This window comes from Cervus canadensis, chromosome 29 (assembly GCF_019320065.1).
Source record: "Cervus canadensis isolate Bull #8, Minnesota chromosome 29, ASM1932006v1, whole genome shotgun sequence".
Classification (NCBI taxonomy): domain Eukaryota; kingdom Metazoa; phylum Chordata; class Mammalia; order Artiodactyla; family Cervidae; genus Cervus; species Cervus canadensis.
Genome location: NC_057414.1, coordinates 323,826 through 332,046, shown reverse-complemented (window position 1 = coordinate 332,046; position 8,221 = coordinate 323,826).

Below are 8,221 nucleotides of genomic sequence, written 5' to 3'. Positions count from 1 at the left end.
CCATTGCAACAAAAAGAATAAAATACTTAGGAGTATATCTACCTAAAGAAACAAAAGACCTATACATAGAAAACTATAAAACACTGATGAAAGAAATCAAAGAGGACACGAATAGATGGAGAAATATACCGTGTTCATGGATTGGAAGAATCAATATTGTGAAAATGAGTATACTAAAGCAATCTATGGACTCAATGCAATCCCAATCAAGCTACCAACGGTATTCTTCACAGAACTAGAACAAATAATTTCACAATTTGTAAGGAAATACAAAAAAGCTCAAATAGCCAAAGCAATCTTGAGAAAGAAGAATGGAACTGGAGGAATCAACCTGCCTGACTTCAGTCTCTACTACAAAGCCACAGTCGTCAAGACAGTATGGTACTGGCACAAAGACAGAAATATAGATCAATGGAACAAACTTGAAAGCCCAGAGATAAATCCACGAACCTATGGACACCTTATCTTCAATAAAGGAGGCAAGAATATACAATGGAAAAAAGACAACCTCTTTAACCAATTGTGCTGGGAAAACTGGTCAACCATTTGTAAAAGAATGAAACTAGAACACTTTATAACACCATACACAAAAATAAACTCAAAATGGGTTAAAGATCTAAATGTAAGACCAGAAACTATAAAACTAGAGGAGAACATAGGCAAAACACTCTCTGACATAAACCACAGCAAGGTCTTCTATGACTCACCTCCCAGTATATTGGAAATAAAAGCAAAAATAAACAAATGGGACCTAATAAAACTTAAAAGCTTTTGCACAACAAAGGAAACTATAAGCAAGGTGAAAAGACAGCCTTCAGAATGGGAGAAAATAAGAGCAAATGAGGAAACAGACAAAGGATTAATCTTAAAAATATACAAGCAATGCTTGCAGCTCAATTCTAGAAAAATAAATGACCCAATCAAAAAATGGGCCAAAGAAGTAAATAGACATTTCTCCAAAGAAGACATAGAGATGGCTAACAAACACATGAAAAGATGCTCAACATTACTCATTATCAGAGAAATGCAAATCAAAACCACAATGAGGTACCATTACACGCCAGTCAGAATGGCTGCTATCCAAAAGTTTACAAGCAATAAATGCTGGAGAGGGTGTGGAGAAAAGGGAACCCTCTTACACTGTTGGTGGGAATGCAAACTAGTACAGCCACTATGGAGAACAGTGTGGAGATTCCTTAGAAAACTGGAAATAGAACTGCCCTATGACCCAGCAATCCCACTCCTGGGCATACACACAGAGGAAACCAGATCTGAAAGAGACACGTGTGCCCCAATGTTCATTGCAGCACTGTTTATAATAGCCAGGACATGGAAGCAACCTAGATGCCCATCAGCAGATGAATGGATAAGGAAGCTGTGGTACATATACACCATGGAATATTACTCAGCCATTAAAAAGAATTCATTTGAACCAGTTCTAATGAGATGGATGAAACTGGAGCCCATTATACAGAGTAAAGTAAGCCAGAAAGAAAAACACCAATACAGTATACTGATGCATATTTATGGAATTTAGAAAGATGGTAACGATAACCTTATATGCAATACAGAAAAAGAACCACAGATGTATAGAACAGAATTTTGGACTCTATGGGAGAAGGAGAGGGTGGGATGTTTCGAGAGAACAGCATCAAAACATGTATATTATCAAGTGTGAAACAGATCGCCAGTCCAGGTTGGATGCATGAGACAAGTGCTCAGGGCTGGTGCACTGGGATGACCCAGAGGAATGGGATGGGGAAGGAGGCGGGAGGGAGGATCGGGATGGGGAACACGTGTAAATCCATGGCTGATTCATGTCAATGTATGGCAAAAACCACTATAATATTGTAAAGTAATTAGCCTTCAACTAATAAAAATAATTGGGAAAAAAGATAGGTTAATGAATTAGTCCAGGGCCATCTAAGTAGCTTATCAAGTGTATGTGCTAATCTTGAATCAGTCAGGTACAGGTAGGAAGGCCATAATGACCTCTAGTCAAAGAAATGAGTAGTGAATACACCAGTGACAATAACTTTGAGAAGAATCTAGAGAAGAATAATCTTAGAAGTGGAGAAGAAATTAACAAAATGAAACAAAGGACTAGAGACTGAAAACTAATTAAAAAGAATAGATAAGTAGTCAGACCTCTGGTTTGTAACAAAGATAATTCTGAAGAAACAAAGGATTGTTTTGAAGTTTAGAGTGCCTACATGTTAAACTTCCACTCTATTAGCAACATGAGATAAGCTCATCAGACTTTCACGTGATTGAACTTTGGAGCTAAAACTCTGGAGCTGTAAAGATAACCACAAATAGAAATTAACTCCTAAAAGACAATGACCTTACTGGTTGCAAAAATGGTTTCATTGAACTGGTTATTAATTACTTGCTCTGATACAAAAGAATGCAAGTAACAAATTGACTTTTTTGCCTACTCTCTAATTTTATTTCTTTACATGTAATATATTTATGGACCATAATGTAGTAATTTCCAGATTTGCAAACTTTAGTTTATCAATTCACCTTCATGCAGTCCATAGACATTTTCATAAAGACAAGACAGCTAAGCTAGAGCCAGTGTGTTTGCCTTGGCAGAAGCTGACAGAGCTTTCATGCTGGGCTTCCAATAACCAAGTTGAATTTACACTTCAGCACACTGCCTTCCTGTCCATGGGTTTTCAGGAGCATAAAGTATTGATATGCAAAGCCATGTATCAAACTCACTTGTGAACAAACCCAGTTGAAAAATAAAAGTTCACCTTAATGAAAAGTATGCTGCATTGGACTCAAAACCCAAATTACAATCTTGAATCAAACATTATTCTGTGTAAACATTAGACAGATAGCTTGTTAGACTCAACTTAATTGAAATATTTTAGAGGTGGTGAGGAGGAAGGAAAACCAAGCATTAGATTTAATAATAAGAACTGCATTCAAATAGTGGTGGAGACGGAATCAGGGTGGGGCAGGGTAAAGAGAAAGACTATGAAAATATTGTTATTCTGGGAGAATAGTAGAAACTAGGAATCTGGGTGAGATTAAGAAAAAAGCTTTGTGAAAACAACAGAAGGAAAGGCTGTCAGTGTAAAGATGTGCTATGTAAAGTCAAACAATTTACCTTAATTTTGTTCAGCTTTTGCTATCTCTGCTAACAACCTAAAATATCTTCCTGCTAAATTTCTAGAAATTTTTGCACTTCAGGAAAATGGACAAGATAGTTTGTGTGTAGAAAGAGGAAGGGTTTGTACCACTCTGAGTTTTGGCTTGGTTTCTGGGTTCTGAGCTTCAGCAGTGACTGCTTGAGAGATTGATGTACTCCAACTTCATGACTATCTCTCCCCCCAAATCTCAGCTCCAGCCTTATTTGATCTCTCTTGTGTATATTTTTTGCCATCCCAATATTTTCTTCCTTTTTCTCCCAGCTTTACTGAGATTTTATTGATGTAACAATACAAGTTTAAGGTGTAAGCATTAAGATTTGACCTACATAAAACATGAAGTAATTACCACATATGTTTAGTAAACATCCATCATCTCATATAGATAAAATAATTGAGTGAATAGAAAAAATTATTTTCTTTGTGATGAGAACTCATATAGGATTTACCTTTAATAACTTTCATATATAATATACAGCAGTGTTAATTATATTTATCATGTTATACATTATGTACATTTATTTTATAACTGGAAATTTGTATCTTTTAACTGTCTTCATGCAGTTCCCTCTCCCCCCACCTCTGATAATCAAAAACCTGATCTTTTTCTATAAGTTTGTTTCTTTGTTTTTAAAGTATTATTAACCAACAACACTATGTTCATTCCTGTTATACACATAGTAGCTCAATATTGCTAAACATTCAAAATGATCACCATGATAAGTCTAGCTGCAATCTGTCACCATACAAAGATATTGTATAATTACTGACTATATTTCCATCATTGTGCATTTCATACCCCTGCCTCAATTATTTTGCAACTGGAAGTTTGTATCTCAATCTTCCTTACCTATTTCTCTCCTTTTTGCACTGTCCTTCTCTGGCAAACAACTGCTTGTTTTCTGTATCTATGGTTCTGTTTCTGTTTAATTATGTTTGCTCATTTGTTTTCAGATTCTACATATAAGTCAAGTCATCAGGCATCTGTCTTTATGACTTATTTTGCTTAGCCTAATACTCTCTAGATCCATCCATGTTGTTGTAAATGCAATCATTTTTATGGCAAAGTGATATTCTATGGTATATATACATATATACAAGCTTCTTTAACCATTCATCTATTGATGGGCACTCCATTTGCTTCCATATCTTGACTGTTATATATAATGCTGCAATTAACATAGGGGTACATATATCTTTTTGAATTAGTATTTTTGCTTTCTTCAGATAAATATCTAGGAGTGGAATTGCTGGATCATACGTTAGTTCTATTTTAGAATTTTTGAGGAATCACCATATTGCTTTCTACAGTGACTGCACCAATTTACATTCCCACTAACAGTGCACCAGGATTCCCTTTGGTTCACATCCTTGGCAAAACTCGTTCTTTGTTGTCTTTGTGATAACAGCCATTCTGACAGGTATGAAGGGATAATTCACGGTGGTTTTGATTTGCACTTCCCTGGTAATTAGTGATGTTGAGCAACTTACCATGTGCCAGTTGACTATCTGTATGCCTTCTTTAGTAAAACATCTATTCAGTACCTCTGCCCATTTTATTATTATCAGATTCTTAAAATATTGAGATGTATTAGTTCTTCTGTACATTTTAGATATTAGCCCCTTATCAGACATGTAGCATGCAAATATCTTCTGGTATACAGTAGATTGCTTTTTGATTTTGATGATATTTCTTTCATTGTGCAAATGCCTTTTTAGTTTGATATAGTTCCATTTGTTTATTTTTGCCTATGTTTCCCCTGTCTGGGAAGACATATACAAAAAATATTACTAAAACCAATGTCAAAGGGCATAATGTCTATATTTTCTTCTAGAAGGCTTGTGGTTTTGCATTTTATATTTCATATTTCCATACATTTTGAATTTATTTTTGTGCATGGTCTGAGGAAGTAGTCCAGTTTGATTCTTTTGCACATAGCTATTCAGTTACCTCAAAACAATATATTGAAGAAGCTGTCTTTTTCCCATTCTATATTCTTGCCTCCTTTGTCATAGATTAATTGCACATATAAGAGTGGGTTTATTTCTGGGCTCTCTGTTATGTTCCATGGATCTAAGTGTTTGTTTCACTGTGCTATTACCATACTCTTTTGAAGACTCTAACTTAGCAGTATAGTTTGAAATCAGAGAATGTCATTCCTGCAACTTTGTTCTTCTTCCTCAACATCATTTTTTTCTAAACAGTAGAATATTATATCTCATAGCTCTGGAGGCTGGAAGTCCAAAATCAAGATGTCAACATGGTCAGTTGTGGCCGCTCTTCTGGATCTCAGACTTCTGGTTTTATTCTTACATGGTGGAAGAGCCTGGGGATCCTTGTGGGATCTCTCTTATGAGAGCACTAATTCATTCATGAGGACTCCACCTTTAAGACCTATTCATCTCCTAAATGCACCACCTTATAATGCCATCAAATAAAGCATTAAGACTTCAACATGTCACGATTGCAATGAAAAAAATAAAATACTTAGGAATATATCTACCTAAAGAAGCAAAAGACCTATACATAGAAAACTGTAAAACACTGGTGGAAGAAATCAAAGAGGACACAAATAGATGGAGAGATATACCGTGTTCATGGATCAGAAGAATGAATATAGTGAAAATGAGTATACTACCCAAAGCAATCTATAGATTCAATGTAATCCCAATCAAGCTACCAACGGTATTTTTCAGAGAACCAGAACAAATAATTTCACAATTTGTATGGAAATACAAAAAAGCTCAAATAGCCAAAGCAATCTTGAGAAAGAAGAGTGGAACTGGAGGAATAAACCTGCCTGACTTCAGTCTCTACTACAAAACCACAGTTGTCAAGACAGTATGGTACTGGCACAAAGACAGAAATATAGATCAATGCAACAAACTCGAAAGCCCAGAGATAAATCCACATACCTATGGACACCTTATCTTTGACAAAGGAGGCAAGAATATACAGTGGAGAAAAGACAGTCTTTTTAACAAGTGGTGCTGGGAAAACTGGTCAACCACTTGTAAAAGAATGAAACTAGAACACTTTATAACACCTACATAAAAATAAACTCAAAATGGGTTAAAGATCTAAATGTAAGACCAGAAACTATTAAACTCCTAGAGGAAAACATAGGCAAAACAATCTCTGGCATAAACCACAGCAGGATCCTCTATGACCCACCTCCCAGTATATTGGAAATAAAAGCAAAAATAAACAAAAGGGACCTAAATAAAATTAAAAGCTTCTGCACAACAAAGGAAACTATAAACAAGGTGAAAAGACAGCCTTCAGAATGGGAGAAAATAATAGCAAAGGAGGAAACAGATGAAGTATTAATCTCAAAATACACAAGCAACGCCTGCCTTCAATTCCAGAAAAATTAATGACCCAATCAAAAAGTGGGCCAAAGAACTAAACAGACATTTCTCCAAAGAAGACATAGAGATGGCTAACAAACACATGAAAAGATGCTCAACATCACTCATTATCAGAGAAATGCAAATCAAAACCACAATGAGGTACCATTACACGCCAGTCAGAATGGCTGCTATCCAAAAGTCTACAAGCAATAAATGCTGGAGAGGGTGTGGAGAAAAGGGAACCCTCTTACACTGTTGGTGGGAATGCAAACTAGTACAGCCACTATGGAGAACAGTGTGGAGATTCCTTAAAACTAGAAATAGAACTGCCCTATGACCCAGCAATCCCCCTGCTGGGCATACACACTGAGGAAACCAGATCTGAAAGAGACACGTGTACACCAAGTTCATTGCAGCACTGTTTATAATAGCCAGGACATGGAAGCAACCTAGATGCCCATCAGCAGATGAATAAGAAAGCTGTGGTACATATACACAAAGGAATATTACTCAGCCATTAAAAAGAATTCATTTGAATCAGTTCTAATGAGGTGGATGAAACTGGAGCCTATTATACAGAGTGAAGTAAGCCAGAAAGAAAAACACCAATACAGTATACTAACACATATATATGGAATTTAGAAAGATTGTAACAATAACACTGTATGCGAATCAGCAAAAGAGACACAGATGTATTGAACAGACTTTTGGACTCTGTGGGAGAGGGCGAGGGCAGGATGATATAGGAGAATGGCATTGAAACATGTAAATTATCATATGTGAAATGAACTGCCAGTCCAAGCTCGATGCATGAGACAGGGTGATCAGGGCTGGTGCACTGGGATGACCCAGAGGGATGGGATGGGGAGGGAGGTGGGAGGGGGGTTCAGGATGGGGAACACATGTACACCCATGGAGGATTCAAGTCAATGTATGGCAAAACCAATACAATATTGTAAAGTAAAATAAGAAATAATTAAAAAGAAAAAAAGAAGTGAAAAGACAAAAAGAAAAAAAAAAAAAAAAAGACTTCAACATGAATTTTGAGGGAACACAAACCTTCACACAACAGCCTAGACCAAATATGACTTATCTTCACTTTTAAATCTTCTAACACTGCTTTAGAAATAGTTTTTGTATATGGTGTGGGATAGACCCAAGATCGGAGAAGGCAACGACAACCCACTCCGGGACTCTTGCCTGGAAAATCGATGGATGGAGGACCCTGGTTAGCTGGACATGACTGAGAGACTTCACTTTCACTTTTCACTTTCATGCTTTGGAGAAGGAAATGGCAACCCACTCCAGTGTTCTTGCCTAGAGAATCCCAGGGATGGGGCAGTCTGGCAAGCTGCTGTCTATGGGGTTGCACAGAGTCAGACACGACTGAAGCAACTTAGCAGCAGCAGCAGCAGGCCCAAGATAAATATATTTTATTGAAATGGCTATCCAACTGATCCAGCACCATTTATTTTAAAGACCATCTTTTCCCACTACAGGGAAGTCATTATTTTCTCAGACATTATGAACATTATATTTCTGGACTCTCTCTTCTGTTGCACTTTCAGTTTGTTCTTGTACCGAGACATAGGAAGGGTACTTAATTATGGAAGGGATTACTTTAATGAATATAAAACCATGAGAATTTTTCTCAAATTTTCCCTTGCATCAGTTTGGAATACTGTATCTTTTAAAAGAATTTACCA